The sequence below is a fragment of the Accipiter gentilis genome, chromosome 11 (genome assembly GCF_929443795.1).
Source record: "Accipiter gentilis chromosome 11, bAccGen1.1, whole genome shotgun sequence".
In the NCBI taxonomy this organism is placed as follows: Eukaryota; Metazoa; Chordata; class Aves; order Accipitriformes; family Accipitridae; genus Astur; species Astur gentilis.
In genome coordinates, this window is record NC_064890.1 from 1043622 (window position 1) to 1062045 (window position 18424).

The 18424-nt window shown below is 40.2% G+C and overlaps 1 protein-coding gene across 5 annotated transcripts in view; it reads right to left on the reverse strand.

The window, feature by feature from the left end:
• PPP6R2 (protein phosphatase 6 regulatory subunit 2) overlaps positions 1-18424 on the reverse strand; it is a 122391-nt gene that overhangs the window by 78712 nt on the left and 25255 nt on the right. For 3 of the 5 annotated variants that reach the window (XR_007507609.1, XR_007507608.1, XM_049813562.1), the window contains exon 2: positions 13102-13234. The gene's annotated coding sequence lies outside the window, so the exon portion shown is untranslated. Of the gene's footprint in view, positions 1-3006; positions 3132-8170; positions 8309-13101; positions 13235-18424 lie in introns of all 5 variants that reach the window. The other 2 variants (XR_007507610.1, XR_007507611.1) reach the window with 2 other exon arrangements.

Below are 18424 nucleotides of genomic sequence, written 5' to 3' on the forward strand. Positions count from 1 at the left end.
CTTTCTGGGCTGCAAGCACACGTTGGCAGCTCATGTCCCAATTTTTCATCCACCAGTACCTCCAAGTCCTTCTCCGCAGGGCTGCTGTCAATCCCTTCATACCCAGTCTGTCCTGATACTGGGGACCACCCCAAAACAGGTGCAGGACCTTGCACTTGGCCTTGTTGAACTTCACAAGGTTCACACAGACCCACTCCTCAAGCCTGTGAAGGTCACTCTCAATGACATCCCTTCCCTTTAGTGAATCAACTGTATCACTCGGCATCATCTAAAAACATGCTGAGGGTGCACTCAATCCCACCATCATTGATGAAGATATTAAACAGTGTTGGTCCCAGCATGGACCTTTGAGGAGTTACAGGTTTCCACTTGGACACTGAGCCATTGACTGTAACTCTTTGGACGTGACCAACCCACCAATTTCTTATCCATCTAACAGTTCATCCATCATACCCATATCTCTCCAATTTAGTGGCCAGAATGTTGTGGGGAACCTTATCAAAGGCCTTACAGAAGTCCAGGTAGTTGACATCTGTAGCTCTTCCCTTGTCCACTGATGCAGTCACTCCATTGTAGAAGGCCACTAGATTAGTCAGGCACAATTTGCCCTTGCTGAAGCTATGCTGGCTGTCTCTAATTGCCTCCCTGTCTTCCATATGTTTCGACATCTTCCAGGAGTATCTGCTTCATGATCTTACCAGGCATGGAGGTGAGGCTGACTGGTCAGTAGTTCCCATGGTCCTCCTTTTTACGTGATGTTTCCCTTTTTCCAGTCACTGGGGACTTCACCTGACTGCCACAACTTTTCAAATATGATGGGACAGTGACTTGGCAACTACATCAGCCAATTCCCTCGGGACCCTGGGATGGAGCATGTTGGGTCCCATGGACTTATGTATGTTCCTCAGGTGGTCTCAAACCTGATCTTACCTTACAATGGGAGGAACTACCTTGAGGTTCAGGGGCTTGAGAGATGTGGGAAGAGTGATCACCATTGAAAACAGAGACAGAAAATTGTTGAGTGCCTCTGCCTTCTCCATGTCAGTTGTCAGCAGTTCTACTGTCTTATTTATTTGGGGGGGGGGGGGGGGGCCGCGCACAGGGAGCTGTGGATTTTCTTTAATGTCCCTTTCCTGGCCAATGTACCTGTAGAAGCCCTTCTTATTATTCTTTGCATCCCTTGCCAATTCATTGAGATTTCACAGACTAGGATGGTCCAGAAGAACTTTCCACCCAAACATCAACATAATCAACACCAGGATGCTTGCAGCTGACAGTGGGGGCAATGGCACACCATTACCCAAACCCAGGCAGCACCAACAAGACAGAGGGAAGCTCTTGATGAAACACAGTCATCCCACTTGTGGGAGCAGCAGAATTCCTAATACATACACGCATGAATACAACACACATGTTGATTTCAGTATGCTCATTTTTCCATGAAGCACATGCAGCCTTCTACAATATGCAACGTAACTGCTGAAGCACATGAAAGTATACTGAAAACACAGGACAGAGGGACAGAAAAAAGTTCTGATGATGAAAGTTACACCACTATGAATGCTCCATTTTGAGTTGTACCAAGAAACAAACTAGTATGTCTATAACATAATAAAAAATGTTCATGATTACTTTAAAAAAAAATTTATAATCTAGAACAGTAACTGCCCCATTCTGCAATGGTTAGTAATTAATTTACTTTAATCTGCTTCACTGTAGGCAAGCCACCAGAACTAACAAGGCACTTGTTCTTTATGAGCTATGGAGAGCTTAAAGAGAAGCACTCACAAGAAATGGGATCTCCCCATAAAGAACCTGAGCTACTGTGAAAATACTTGAGCAGCATTAATCACCAAACTGCAGTTCATCTAACAGGACCTACCACAATAAACAGAAACCAGAATAATCCACCTACTGAAATGATGGTATTGCCTTGTATAGCCAGCAGCCCAGAATGAGCAAGCCCTTTCTTTTGGCATTAGGATATAAATCTACCTTCTTTCTGTAACTCAAAAAGTGCACTTCACCTCCTTCCAAAACAGTGGTAAGAAAAAACGTCTACTAAGTAACAGGAAATAGGCTAAGAGAAACTGAAAACAGCTAGAGAGTTGCTGCGTATTATGAGCCCAATAAATGGTAAATACAATTTCTTCTTGTGATACATGACTTACAAATATTGAATACTGTTTCCTGCTTATGCTGTCTTTAAAGACACCTACACAAACTTGAGGAAACTCTAAATACTAAAATATTAAACACTAGAAGTCACTAATAAAGTTAAGGAATACAAGGTAACTGCACAGCAGAAGAGGTAGATGAAGAAAGAGGAACATGAAAGAGTATCCTACTTCCTCTAGCACTTTGTGGCACTGCAGACCCCAATAAAGAAAACAACCAAACAAACAGGAAATTAAATCAAATCACGGCATCTTAGGCATCTGATGGCAAAAAAAAAATAATATTAAAAAATTCAGATTTCCAGGACAAAGCATCTACTTCTTTGTGGTCTTAACTGCCAACTTTAAACATTTCCAATCATTAAGCATTAAACAGAGCTCTGTTCTCTAGTTTTAGGCTCTGGTGGGGGTGGTTAATGCAATTTCTGAACAATCTAACAAAGCAGGGCTCTCTCGGGCCTTTTCACCCAGCATGAATGGGAGGGCTCTCTAAAGCTGAAAGGCACATTTTACTCCCTGCTGCAAACGCTGGTTTTGGAAATGGTAGCATCAAACAGACCCATGCAGGGAAGTCAGTAATAAGAGGTTAGGAAACGAACCATACTCTGTTCACCACAAGCAACTCGGTCACTATCAAAGCTGATGGTGTGCAGTTGTAACTGAATGTGGACAAAAGCAGAAGAGGCCCTCTCCAGAGCCTGTGCCTCTTCCCCAACGGCTAAGGCACTACTTGCTGGTCAGAGCAGGAAAAGGAACATCCTATCTATGCTGAGTATTTTTGTGGTCTGCATTGTTTCCTCCTGCAGAATTGCTGAAACTTCTTACAGACCTCAGCTTGGTCTGTATATCCTTGACGTGTGAACTGCTTTCTGAATTCATTCCTTCATTCTTGTCAAGGAGGTTCCAGTCCTCAGAATAGTAGGACCTCAATGGCCTCTTGGCATCCCCCAAAACCTACCAACAAGAAGAGTATCATGACCATGTTCAAGATCCAACAAGCTACCACATCCAAGCCACCTATAGCTGTACAGCAGCAAAAAGGAGGGATCCCTACAAAGGCAGTAAGCACAACTAGCCATCCCTCCATCAGCAGGAATTTGAGCTTTCTTCCCGTGCTTCTGCAGTATCTTTTAGTGCGCTGCAGCGCTTAGAGATTTGAAAGACCAGTTTAGCCAGGTTCACTTGGTTTAATAGGTACATCTGTAGAAACGCTGATGAATGCCTCTCTTCTCTAAAGAAAAACACACTTTTTCATAACTTTGACTCTTGGCCTTATGCCTTATTGATGCAGTGTCATCTCATGGAGAGTTTCAGTTATCCAGATACAAAACAACTAAGAAGCATTAAAGTCTGCTAAGAGGACCCAAAATTTATTAACCTTTTGACTGCACACAGCTCTAGCAGATTCTAACAAGATCCGTTATTGACATTTCTGATCAGAAAAGCAATATAGTGTATCCATACAGTTGCGTGATTTCTCTTGCCTTCTTTCCCTGATAATCACTAACCTCTCATACTCCTTCCTGGCACAAGTAATAGTTGACAAAAGACAGGAACAGGTTAACTGCTTCATCAACATCAGACACTGAATTTCTGTCACCAGCAGGCCGTCCTACTTCTTTCACTCTTTGACTGTAACTGCTGAACTATTTGACCGTCATCTCTAAGTGAAGATGACTTGGGCTTCAGGTCTCAAGCAATGATTGAGTGATACTTTCCACAAAACCCAGAAACGTCAGGAGATACAGACTGAACACTAAGACACATCAGAAAGCAGTATAGAGAAACATTTCTCTAAAGTTTATAAAAGTCTGCCAGATAAACATATACCAACTAATTTACAGTCACATAACAGATACTACTGCCCTTCATTAAGCCTTCTTAGTACCTATGGTTATTTATTCTATGTCCAAAAAAAACATTAGAGTATACTACAATGAGACTCCCATGTGCTAGGAGTTTCAGGGATATAACAATAAGTAACAAGGCCAAATCAGGAGTGTTAGAAGAAGCAGCCTAACCTAAAGTGCTAAAAGGATGAGAACATAGTCAGGAATTGTTTTTTCTAAGTATCTTCAATAGGAACAAAGTCCTTCAAACTGTTATATTTCAACAAATTGCTTCTCCTTAGATCTAGATGATGACATAGCCTATTCTGACATTAACAGAAGTACAATAGTTTTCATCTTGAAAGAGCTTTCCATTCTGAAGAGGGAAAAGTTTCTTAAATGAAGAATGCCCATTCCCCCCCCCCCCCCCCCCCAGGTTGTCATTATATAGAAGTTTGGGGTGGACTTTTGATTTAATCCTTGATACTGCTTCAAGAGTGCATCTTCAGTGCTGAAAGCATCTTAAAGTACTGTCAGTTCCCCAACTATCCTTCTGCAAAGTGTTTGCTACCCTACTTTGAAACTACTAATACTTTGCATCAACTTATTCCAGAAAGGAAGGCTTAGGTTTCCAGGCACACTGGATGCATTTTTGTTTTTTCCTATGCCCAATATAGGACTGAGAAGGAAAGGAAAGCATTTATTAACTCAGTAGGAAAGAAGCCAAACAGAGCTCAAGCTTTAGCTTCCAACATCAGCTTCTGGCTAATGACAATCTCCCCCTTCTGTAAATGAAGAGGCTTTTATTATTTTCTTGAAATACAGTAACTCCTTTGGTTGGGATTTCTTAATTTCTTGGATCTTCTCAGAAAAAGCAGGCCTCAAAGAGCATTGAGATGCCTTATTGACACAGGAAGCAATACATTGTGTCAGTCTTCAATGGCAACAGCCCCCTCCCAGAAGTACAGGACCTCAATGCTGGAAAGCAAGGCAAGAATGATCTTTTCCTGGTAAACTGCCTCAGCCTTCTGTCATCATTTTGTCACAGAAAGTCTCATGAAGTCTCAATGAAGTCTCATGTTTGACAATTATCAGTGAATACATCCTATGAATATGCCTAATCTTTTTAACGCCATTTGGGCTTGCAATCAGAAGTGTTCTCTGACCTTAAACTGTACCAAAGTTTCAAACTGTTTGGAAAAGTACTTTTTAAACCAGCTGTTTTGAATTCACTGCGTACCATTCCTCCTCCCACCCATGCTGAGTTATAAAACACAACTGCCTCACATTCACTTTCTCCATACCATCTCTCACAGACACGTAGTGGAATATAAACTATTCAAGCAACACCAGTCAATTCTGAAAAACTAATAATCTATTAAAAGCAGAAGAAGGGAGTAAAGTAAAAGTATAAAGACAATGTTGATCACAAGGCTAAAGTGGAGTAAACAAACAGTTTTATCTGCCTACAGTGATTACATTGTGTGCATTAAAATCACCACTTTAAGTTAAAATTGTTTAAGAAATACATGAGGATTGTATAAGTTAAGGAGCAAGATAAGTTAAAAACTTCAAGCTGTATACAGCAGATGAATTAAGAGAAAGCTGCTCTGTAAGGTCAGTTTTTAGGAATTCTGAAATTGGAAAGCTACAATACAGCTTTTTTATATATAAGAAGTTAAAAATTAAGTCTCAGTCTTTGTTTTAATCTGATCTCTACACTACAATAGTATCTTTATAAAACTTATTTAAAAACAAGAAGTGCAAACAAAAAGGAGCATTTGGCAAAAATGATAACTTTTTCTTATGAGATGATGTATAAGTTCCTTGGATAAACTCCAGGAAGAGAATAGAGACCTAAGTGCTTGTTGGACCATAATTAAATAGTTTTCATTCAAAAAATGAATTTGAATTTTCTCATTTTACTAAACATATTCAACTATATAGCTGTCATTCTTTCAACTAACCTCATACCACAAAAAGATCATTCCTGCCATCTATCATGGTTCACTTATTCAACCCATACTTAAGTTTTCAATTTTGTAAAACTGAGGAAGCCCTGAGCTGCACAAGGATATTACAGAGATTAACAGCTGTGAACAGCTTAAAATAAGCTTTCCATAACTGGGTATTTCTTCACCAAGCTGTTATCCCCCACCACCAGCCTGGCTTTATTTGTAGCTGAGGCAGAGTTTGTCTGAGATACCAAGAGGCTGCTTACAGTTGTGTAGATATTCAAAACAATCCCTGTTACACAGCTTCTCAAGTTTCACTTTCCTTCCTTAAACAATAAGTAAAAAAGAGCTAAATCAGAATATGAGAACATGAGGATAAACATGTTAGGGTCAAGGTTCACATTCTTGCCGCTCAAGATAACTTCTGCTATTTTTCTTTTAAAGCTGTTTCTAGCTCTTTTATTTGGGGGAAAAAAATTAAGTGTACTCATTATAACTGCTATAATGACACTTGTCCAGTCTGCAACTTTTCTTCAGCAGTGGAAAAGGCAGCAAGCGACAACATACACTGCCTACCTCTAGCAAATGCAGATGCTAGAGATCTCCCTGTTCCAGTTCCAGCAGGAGTTGGGACTGCTCTGCAGGCTCGGAAGCCCAGCTGGGTTTTATACAGACTGCTCAGTCTGTGGGGATTAGACATCTTTATGGAAGTACAGATCAGAGTAATGTGGAAGGAGATGACAGAGGGCCATCGAGCAATTCTGCCTCCCAATCAGCCAAGCCATGCTGTTCATACTGGTTTGTAAGGGACTCAAGGCTTTAATTTTCCCAAGTGCTTTGATCAGCTGTGAAACAATTCCCAGTACTGACCTTTTAACACTTTCCAATTGTCTCCAAATTACATCAAAGAATCACTCTTGTTCACACTTAGCTTTTGATTCAGGTTTTTCATAGATGTAAAATAAAAGATCCAAGCTGCTTATTTTCAAGCAATTAATTCAATCACATTGGTACAGTTGACAGGTAATTCTATCTGGGCAACAAGTTTACTGAACAGCTTCCTTAAGATCTGATTTACACTCAAAATAAGCCAGGTATATTTTCAATCTTTATGCATAAATAGCACTTTCACTGTTCTCTGCATCTTTAACGCTGTAATACCACAGAGTACCACTCTGTAGAGTCTTATTGAAAGACAGCTACAGAGCAAGAAAGGAGGGTCTGACAACCTGGTCTTGGCAGGAGCAAGTTACAAACTGCAAAACAAGCAGTAGGGAGAAACAGTCCTACAACTTCGCATTGTGCTCTGCTCTCCTATGACAATCATCTTTGGTGTCAAAATAAAATTCACAGCTTAGTCCTCCAATTTGCTAGCTTTCTTCTGTTCTTTCTTGGAGTTGCAAAACTTAAAACTTTTTGAGAGCTAGGCGTGCTCTATCACATAGAAGGAACAAGCCATTTCACTGAAGGCTGCCACCAGCAGGAAGGTCTGAAAAATCATGCCGTTAAAAAATAATTAAAAAAAAAGGGACAAATTCCATATTACAATTCACAGGAAGAAACATGTCAGGTTCAGAACATTTTGAAGATTGATTTCTTTTCATTTATGATAATGAACACATTTTAAGGAAGTCGGGTACTGTCCAGACACACAGGGAGGAGGGACCATCCCTGCTCTATGCGGGGGGGTGGGGTGGGGGTGTTAAAAACACCTTCAGCTACTAAGCAGACTGAGAACAAGAGAAAAAAAATGAATAAAACTGAGGTGGTAAAAGGTGCTCCTTGTTTGATATTTTTAAACAGCCAGTGGATTAATTGTTGCAAACTTTTTGTAAACTCATCTTTAAACTTTGTCTATAACAGTGCTCACCTGTGTGAGCCAGGGAAGAACAGTTTTGTCACAGCAAGGTTTGCTCTCTTCAGTGTGTTCAAATCAGTAACATATCCCTTCATCCTCCTCATATTTTGTGGGCAAGAAACATAATATGCACAATTCTGAGGAGGCATGGTTTGTCTTGTAATTCTGTACAGGAACAGGGAAATGAAATATTTCCTACATTTTTCCAAACAAGTTAAATATCACAACCTTTCCCTTTTATTATTAAAATTAATTAACTGTATGTATTAGAAACTTGTACTACTTCACTGAAGTACTGGTACACTCCGGTTCTAAACCAGATGAGGCCCAACACCTATCGACAAAAAGTACCTTTCTCCTGATGTCTGCCGCATCTCAGGTGTTAGTACTTTAGCTTAGGTCATCAACAGTAAAACTAGAAACATCTTTTGCTTTTTCAGGCAGACATCTCAAAGCCCTTCAAAGTTGCTTATATTCTCTCCGGAGTATCTAATTAAAGGGAAAACAATCATGATTTAAGGTAAGACGTTTTCTATAACTATATGCTGCCATTTTTGAAGATTAACTGCTTTATGGAGAGCATTTTAAATTTGATACATGTAGAATTAAACTGTCAAACACCTGCTATTTGCTAACAATACACTGCAGGAATTTTTTAATATTTAGAAGGTATGCAGAAGCTTTAGTCAAGAACCAGAAGAACACACAAGGCAATCCCTGGCTGCATACTGGTCCTGGGGTACATGATTAACAACATAAACTTAAAAAAATATCTTCTCTTACCATGTATGTTGCAAAGTAATCGCTACTTTTCATCTTACTCCTTATACAAGTAGAATGCCAAAAGTCTCCTTTCTCCTCTGCAAGGCCTGTAATGACTGTTTCATACAACCCCTTCTGTCTCACTTCATCTCATCCTTCCACTTATCAGTGATTTTCACTTTGTGGCCTGGATTTTATTTAACAATTCTGTTGGGGGGAAGCAGAGGGCTGTCTTTTTAGACGCTTCACCTGAGTACCATTAAGTTTGGTACAAAGGCCTCTAACTTTTCTAGAAAACATCAGGTGGAGTCTGCAAAATTAATAGGTGACTAAAGTTCACCAACTGAAAAACTAGTAGTTCTACATATCACAAAACTTATACCATCTTGCAATGCTGCTTTGGCTGCCATTAAAAAAAAAAAATAAAAAATTACACTGCATCTCCTACTTCCCCCTAAAACTTTGGGTGAATTTTTGTGTTACTCTATTATCTGAATTCTATATTTGCATTATTTTGCCCCGGATTATTACTGTAGTCAGTTCTGTAGTTACCAAAGACTACCCTGAGCCTTACTGAATATGGGCACACGTACAAAAAGTCCACAGCATTTTCCAACCTTTTAGAATGTTCTCAGTACTCCAAGACCAGTAAAAATGAACATGGATGGCCAGCAATCACCACAGGCAACTCCTTCTGGAAACCAGGAGGAAATTACCAAGATTTACTGATTTTTTTATTTAAGCCGATTCCTGATAAAATGAAACATTTAACATTTTCCACTTAGTTACTAAGTGGAAACACATGGAAATGCCAAGAGAAGTACATTATCCTACTTGTTTCCAAAAAGAAAGTATTTTTTAATACTTCTTTCCCATAACATCCTTTCTGTTGTAAAAATACAAAGGATAAACATAACTTCAGCAGCTATATCACAGCTGAAGAGTCTAAGTCCCATTTAATTCAATCTGCCTCTTTAGTCTCAACAGGCATGGATTCCTGATGTGAATTTTGAGGTTATCTTATGAATATTTTTTTTTTGCTAAGTTTTAGTACAAAATCTCCTTTATTTCCTCTATAAGCATAAATAATTTTAAGCTTTGCTACACAGAGAAAAAGAAATCCCTAGATAACTCTTTGAAATTGCAGTATCTGAGAAAGTTTTAGAACACACCTGCAAGTCAGATGATAATAGATCACCAGGACTAGACGGCATTCACCCAAAAGCTCTACACCTTTGAAAAGCAGCTACCGAACAACTAATTGCAGGGAATAAAGTATCACTTTATTTAACTTGGTGAACTTGAAGCCTAAAACTAGCTTTTTAAGCAAACTGTTACACAATTTAAAAAATCCACAACAAAACAATACAGATAGACAAGGACTGTACAATCGATAGTTTATCTGAATTCCCACAGAAGTATTTTGCATGGGCTTCTCCAAGCAACTTTAAAGAAAAGCTCACTTTCTTTTGTGAATCAGCAGCTGGTTAAAACATAAGAAATAAATCAAAAGCAAATTTTAAAAAAAAGAAAAAATAGAAAAAGGCAGCAAGTAGGGTCCCAGAAGAAACACTGCTGCTCAATGTATTTATAAGTGATCTCAGAAGAAAGATGAATAGCAAGGTGGAAACATTCACTAGCGACAGAAAAATTATTTAGCTTAAACCTAACAAAGCTGTCACAAACAGCCGCAGAATGATTTCATGTTAATAAGCAACCAGACAATTAAATGGCAGATTTAACTTGGTGCTTACAAAAGCAAGTACTAGTCATGGGAGAAAACCCACCACTGAACAACAACCACTAAGTCAGATAACATCACTCTGACCAGGGACCTGTGGCCATCCAGTGCTTCCAGACAAAAGTGCCCAAACCTTTATTCTGGGCACACTAACAAAACAAATACTTGTAGGGTTTATAAACATCACCAACGGGTATTTGAGCAGCAATTGCATCACTTCAGGCAAATTTGTCTTTTTGAAAACAAGACAAGCAGGGGATAAGCAATTTGCCCCTGTCCACTATGTCCTGACTGGCAAATCCTTTCCTCTGGGCTTGGTTCAGTCTAATCCAGGAGCATTCTGTGACCAGTCAATGTCTGCAGTGTCCTGTGGATCCTCAGGAAGTCTCTCGCTCTCCACCAGTTCTGAAGCCAGGCTGTCCATCTGCCCCTTGCTCATCCGAGATGTATCCCACGCTCTCCTGTGCCAGAACTTTCTTTCCTGCTGAACTTTCACACACTCACACTCTTCTGCCTGCCCCATCCCATATTCTGGGAAATTCTTCCCCCAAGTATGCTCAGATGATCCCAGGAAGGAGCTATTTCCCCTCCTTCCAGACAGCTTTGCCTGACCTGAGTGCCACAGCCAGGACAAAGCAAACAAGCAGCCCTCCTCTGTGATGCATGGCAATCCTTTTGAAGAAACATGACATTTTAACATACAAATAGAACAGATCCTCTTTATCTATTTGGAAATTATCTTGGAGCCACTCTTCAAGGATCTCAATAGAGATCAGCAGCCAAAGAGGTAAAAGTAATGTCAAAAGTCATTATAAGAAAGAATAAGCAAGTAAAAAGAAGGCATGACATCATTTGACTATCATGTGTTTGCATCTTGAGTGCTGGCCTGGTTAGCTTGTCTCAGAAGAGACAGTAGAGCTCAAACAAGTACAGCTGGTCTGATTAGCTTCCCTTAAAAGAGACTGAGTGGAACGTGAAACAGCACAGCTTCTCATGGAAGATGCATTAAACTTGACTTGATACATGACTACAGCTCAGAAAAACAACAGATACAGAGAAAGGCATGAATGGTATTAAGGAGGTGAATGGAATGTGATTTACAGCTTCCTATAAACCCAAGAATGGGGACACCTCACAAAGTTATCAAGCGACCAGCAGGCAGAACTAAACACTAATGTTCTGCATTGGAAGAAGAAACCCTGTGGAACTTGCTGTCATAGATGGTTATGCAGTACAAAAGCTCAAAAACTGAGCTCAAAAACTCAGCTGGTTACACCAGTTCATAAAAAACAGGTTTATGAATGACCCTCAAATATTTTACAGCCACTGCTGTTTCAGAAAAGACACTAACCTGGGTGAGTCGCAGAAAGTGGGAGTGCCTACCCTACATTTATACTGTTCTAAACTTCTCCCAAGTACACCATTAGCAGGAGGAGGTATCAGAGGGTCCTGAGCCAGCTGGACCTGTAATTTGCCAGACTGGGCTACATTGTTATTTCCAACTTCCATTTTTTTTTTTTCCTATATATCTCACTGGCATAGATGACTACAAATGTCCGGGTACCATCCACATGCTCTAGTTCCCAAATAGCTTCCCGAACAATTTTCACAGTCACGGAATGGTTTGGTTTGGAAGGGACCTTTAAAGGTCATCTAGTCCAACCCCCCTGCAATGAGCAGGGACAGCTTCAACTAGATCAGGTTGCTCAGAGCCCCGTCCAACCTGACCTTGAATGTTTCCAGGGATGGAGCATCGACCACCTCTCTGGGCAACCTGTGCCAGTGTCTCACTACCCTCATCATACAATATTTCTTCCTTCTATCCAGGCTGAATTTACACTCAATTTTCACCAGTTTCAAGCCATCAGGTCTGACATGCAACATCAATATAACCAGCTCCATCAGCAGTAGCATCTTTATTTACAGCTCACCTAAAACCTGCACTTTTCTGCAACAAAACTTAGGGTCTCCTCCTTCTTTTAGGAGTTTTAAGAATGCCTTTAATTCACGACCTATTCCCGCCAGGAAATTTTGCTTTATGGAAAAACTCTTGCCTTTGTAGCATTGAGAAAGCTCTTCCTAACTGAATTACCAACAGGAAAACAACCACATCAGCCATCTCCACTGCTGGCACCAGGAAGGATTGCAGTGCTCCCACAAGCAGCCAGTCCATCTCCAAATAATCCTAAGGCAGTGAATCCCCAATGTAATTACATGCCACATGAAAGGGCAGTTCCTCTTGTTTGCTTTAAACTGCCTGCTTGATAACTTTGTTGGATGCTTCCAATTTCTCACCTTAGGAAAACCTGTGAGTAATCACAGCCTATTCACTTTCACTACCCCAATGACAAAATGTATGATGTGTCATTTCCATATTGTTACTTCCTGGAACAGCCACAAGCAGTTCCCAGAAGTATAGATAGCCACTAGAAAGACAAAAAGAAGTTCCATCTTCCTCCCATCAATTATGTGCATTAAATTAGAGCTTAACTTTGGAGAAACACTTACCAGTTATACCTGGGTTTGGGGAGTAACCTGACCAACATACCATGACTAGACTGCACACTCAACGGCAGAAGAACTGAGCTTCTCAGTTGTATGTAACCTGCTCTGAATCTCAACAGCAGGACCATCCCAGTGACACTGGAGTTCCCTCTCAAATGACTCCAGGTGTCAAATATCAAGAACAATCTCACTAGCGAACATCAGAACACATAATATAGCATTATAAAGCATGTTGTCATTGCTGAGCTTAAAAAGGAAAGGTAGATGTGCATACCTTCAGTAGAAGTTATTTCAAATGTGAAATCTTCTCCACGGACAGAGAAACATTTGGGTTACAGTTCCTGGAATATACCCAGCTTCAGAAAATTATTTTCATCCAGTGTGAATTCTTTCTCAAGCTTCCTATCCTGGAAAATATTTTTAAAAGTTACTATTAACCAAAGGTAACTGAGGGCCAGAGATTCCCCCCCCCCCCCCCAAACAAACAAACTTCCACATAACCTTTCATCCCAAAGAAAAATTTGAGCAAGACTATAGGTGGCTAACACTCTTTGCAAAGCCATCACTATCACCATGTCAGACATACTCCTTTCAGTTACTGCCCCTTCTGTAGCACAGGGCAAACATGAACCTTCATACCAAGCTGTGACAAGGCAGGGGTTAAAAGCCCCTTCCCTTCATAGCCCTTGGACTCAGCTGTGAGACTTGTACCTCATTCAAGAACATGTTTGTTTTCTTGACATCACTTCAAAAGAAAGTTATAGGTTGTCAAGGAAACCTGATGGTCATTTTCACTTGTTCCAAGAGTAACTGCAGCAACAATACACGTATTTCACATTTGGTCTGGGGCCCCCATCACCTTAAGGAGGCAGTGAGGCATTCAGAAGAGAGTTCACCGTGGTTTCAGAAGGGGATTCACAGAGGGGAAGCCAGCAAGAGAACCAAGCTTGGCTTAGCCTGCCGAGCTCCCCCCCAGTTGACAGGACTGGGTTTTAACCAAGCCTCCCCCCCCAGCTGACAGAACTGGGTTTTAACCAAGCCTCTCTCTGAATCCAGGTATTCTTTTTGTGCTGTGGGGTTATAACCAAACAGAAAATGCCAGCAGTCAGTCCCTACATCAAATAATAATGTTCCCACACTATCCCAATAAAAAGAGTACACTCCCATTATTAGGGCAAATACTCTCCATATCCAAACAGCCTTGCAAACCTCAATGTCAGAAGCCAGAGAAGGCATGACAGTGTTAACACAGCACTAGCAGAAAGAACAATGTATTTTCTCATCTTCTTATCAGTAATTACTTAATTGGAGGTACAATATTCACCCAAAACTGAAGTAATCAATTTGAAAGGACAGTTCACAATTTTACTGTGCCTATTTAAGGTATTTTACTGTGCCTATTTGATGCCTTCTTTTTTCCCAGCATTTGTGCTACAAAGTCTTCTAAACATTATAAATGATAAACTGAACATAAAACAGTGCAGCATAGATTTAAAATCATAACCTGAGGCCCAACAATTAAAGTGCTGCTCTGAAAACAGACTGAATTGTTTTGCAACGAAATCACCATATACCTCAGATGTATTTGGAATACAGCAAGCATACTCTGACAGAGCTTGAGAAAAAAAAGCTACGCTTTTTGATTCTACTTATCCCCCATAAAAGTAAAACTCTATTTTGTAAATTAATTTTTAGTTGTGGGTATCTGATGTATTTCTACTTAAAAGCAAAGTGTGAGAAGAAAAGCTCTGAATAATGACTTTAAATTTGGTAGAATGTAGTTATTATTTAGAAGCTACTTTATTATGGAAATTCAAAACATCTGCACCATTCTGACACTTTTGTTTGTTGTGCTTGTGGTCAAGATAAACCATGCTTCACTCCAAGGCTCCACAAGGTATGTAGTATTACTTCAGCCCCAATTCTGTTAAGCTTGTGCTTAAATCCCAGCACAACAAGTAGTCCTGTTGGACTTACTGATCCCAAAAGCCAGGCACACATTTACAAGTTTACATAATCTACGTGAAGGTGGTCAGCAGAACAGCAAACCGACTCCACGTACAGAGTACCCCACACTCCCTCAATGCTTTCTTTAACACCAAGTCCATATAGTGAGACAGGAGCATGAAGAACAGGAGCAAGTACCCATCTTGCTTTTGCTGAAAGTGCTTTTCACAGCAGTAATTGCGTCTTAAGGACACAATCAAGTTGCACCTTACTGAAATGGCCTTCCTGGATTATGGAACTACAGAAGCAAGCCTAAGTGGCATTGTCTTTCTGACTTGAAAAAAAGTAAGAATTTAATCTCTAACATTTCAAATGACTGACATCAGCCTCAAAGATCTGTCATTGTCATGGTTTAACCCCAGCCAGCAACTAAGCACCATGTGGCCGCTTGCTCACTCCTCCCAACCCAATGATAATAACAACAATATAATGACAATACTAATAAAAGAACTGGAATATACAAAACAAGTGATGCACAATGCAATTGCTCACCACTCTCACCACTCACTGACCTATGCCCAGTTAGTTCCCAAGCAGTGATCCCCCACAGGCCAACTCCCCCCAGTTTATATTCTGGGCATGACGTCATACCATATGAAAAACCCCTTTGGCCACTTTGGGTCAGCTGCCCTGGCTGTGTCCCCTCCCAACTTCTTGTGCCCCTCCAGTCTTCTTGCTGGCTGGGCAGGAGAAGCTGAAAAATCTTTGACTTAGTCTAAACACTACTTAGCAAGAACTGAAAACATCAGTGTGTTATCAACATTCTTCTCATACTGAATCCAAAACATAATACTATACCGGCTACTAGAAAGAAAATTATCTCTATCCCAGCCAAAACCAGGACAGACTTCTTTAGTGTTTATGCTATATTCATCTCAATTTTTCTTCAATTTCTGCAATTATTTTTTAATGGAAATAGTTACTGAATAAATTTCCAGGTAAGAGTGGTAGGACAACAGGATCTGCTGCATTTCAACACAGTTGAAAAAGATTTGGGTAATGTGGTCAATTACTTTCTTACATTCTGAACACATACTGCTGAGATTTCAGCCTTATTCTCTTCTGAGATGTGCTTTATTTTATCTGACAACTGCTTTGAAACAAAGCACAATAGAGTAGTTTAAGACTTTATATTTTCTACCTTCTCTCCTAGTGATTTTAAATTTTTTGCTAAACTCACTGCATGTTATCCAGCTGCATATACAGACGTGTTATAACATACAGCATAATATACCTGTATAGAAGTTAAATTTTAAAGTCAAATCATGGACAGGTTCTATGTCATTAAAAACAAAGTGTCTCATTTTTAACAGGAGAAATCATCCACCTCAAAATAACAACTAGTATCTCCTGTGATTTCATGAAATAGGGTAGAGAGAATAAACCCAGCAGATCAAACACACTCCCTGTACTAGAAATTTTAGAGGAAATGTAATCTAACTTAGGCTATGAATTTTAAAATATACTCCAAACAGACTACCCCGTGATTCCCTACAGTGCAGACACAGTAGTAGCAAGGCGAATGGACAGCTATTAGCAAATTCTTTTTTAAAGGCTTCTGTACGGAGACAGAAGCATTCCTAGGTTCCACAACGAAATAATTGAGGACATGTAGGTTCAGAAAAGCAGAACTACCGCAAGTCTTACTGGTGTCACAGGAACTCCCATCTTTGGGAAAACCACATCACTTTACAGAACACTTAAATATGAGTTAGTGCCACTGTAATCCAACAGTATGATACAGCTTTTCCATTTGGGGAGATACAACTTTGAATTAAGTTAAATTTGAGCTGACTACCTTCCTTATTCCAACAGCACATTTTTGATTCTTTGGAAACCAAATGTTTGTAGATGCTGCTGTGGTAAACCTGCATGTATTCTTCAGGCCTGCAGCACACACATCCCAAATGGCTTTCACTGCGAACTTCTCACTGGTAAGGCAACGTGCCTAAAAACAATCAATAGCAAACTGATTGTTGTAAACGACAATCTAATCGAAAGAATTCACTGCCATGCCATAAAAGCTAAGCATTTTGTAAAATTCTACAGATCTCTGGTTTAAATGGATAACAGAGCTTTGGACAGTTCAAAGATGCAGATGGAAACACTGCAAAAGAACAGACACAAATCCTCATGATGTACAGAACAAGCCAGCTGCTCAGCGGCTGTTGTTGTGTAGCTGCTTAAGGGGAGAGGGGTTCATGGTGGGATTTGGGGATGGAAGAAGTTGTCTTGTTCTTTTAAGTTAGCTTTGCATTCCAAAAAGAAAGCTTTTTCACATGTGCTACACGTCACTACCCGAGACAGGACATAAACAGATCCTGCCTGACAAATCCTAGTAAGCCCTGTGCTCCTCTGCATCCTCATCTGCAGGCACTGCACGAGCCTGCTTTCACATTCTGGCACAGGACAGCCACGGCTCTGCTCCAAAGAGCCTCCAAGGGCCGAGCCCCACTGACTAACACTTACCTGCACATTACCACCTCCCCAAACTCAGCATTTCATGCCACCATGTGGTGTCATTACCTTGTCATCACTACCTGCCTTGTAATCACACATCCCTGAAAAAACGGAATACTCTTAGTTATGCAAGCAACTGCTAAAGTTGTTATACAAAGAATGAAAGGCTGACAAATCTACTGTTCAGCATTACTTAATGATTTCCAGCTTCAAAGCAGTCGCACGCCAGCCAAACCTTTCAAACAGTCATTAGAACCAACAAGGCAGAAAAAAAATTGAACCACTTTCACTTTATGAAAGAACGTTGGCAAAACGCCCAAGTAACTTGCCCGAAGTTTAGTGTGAGCAAAATCTAAAGGAATTCAAGAGACTGCTGATTTACAGCTCCTTTCATTAGACAGCATTTGTTTCCAAATATCCATAATAACTAAAAATAGCTATGTGTCTTTCATATAGAGACATGCTTCCAAACTATCATGGTTTAACCCCAGCCAGTAACTAAGCACCACACAGCCACTCCCACTCACTCCCCCCACCCACTGGGATGAGAGAGAGAATTGGGGAAAAAAGAAGTAAAACTCATGGGTTGAGATAAGGACAGTTTAATGGAACGGAAAGGAAGAAACTAATAATGATGATAATAATAATAAAATGACAATACTAATAAAAGAACTGGAAAATACAAAACAAGTGATGCACAATGCAATTGCTCACCACTCACTGACCTATGCCCAGTTAGTTCCCAAGCAGTGATCCCCCACAGGCCAACTCCCCCCAGTTTATATTCTGGGCATGACATCACACCATATGAAAAACCCCTTTGGCCACTTTGGGTCAGCTGCCCTGGCTGTGTCCCCTCCCAACTTCTTGTGCCCCTCCAGTCTTCTTGCTGGCTGGGCAGGAGAAGCTGAAAAATCTTTGACTTAGTCTAAACACTACCTAGCAACAACTGAAAACATCAGTGTGTTATCAACATTCTTCTCATACTGAATCCAAAACATAATACTATACCGGCTACTAGAAAGAAAATTAACTCTATCCCAGCCAAAACCAGGATATAAACATATTAACAAATTAAAATACCAATCAAGAGTGAAAGTCCAGTTTGTATATAGTTTAGTTCTAAGTCA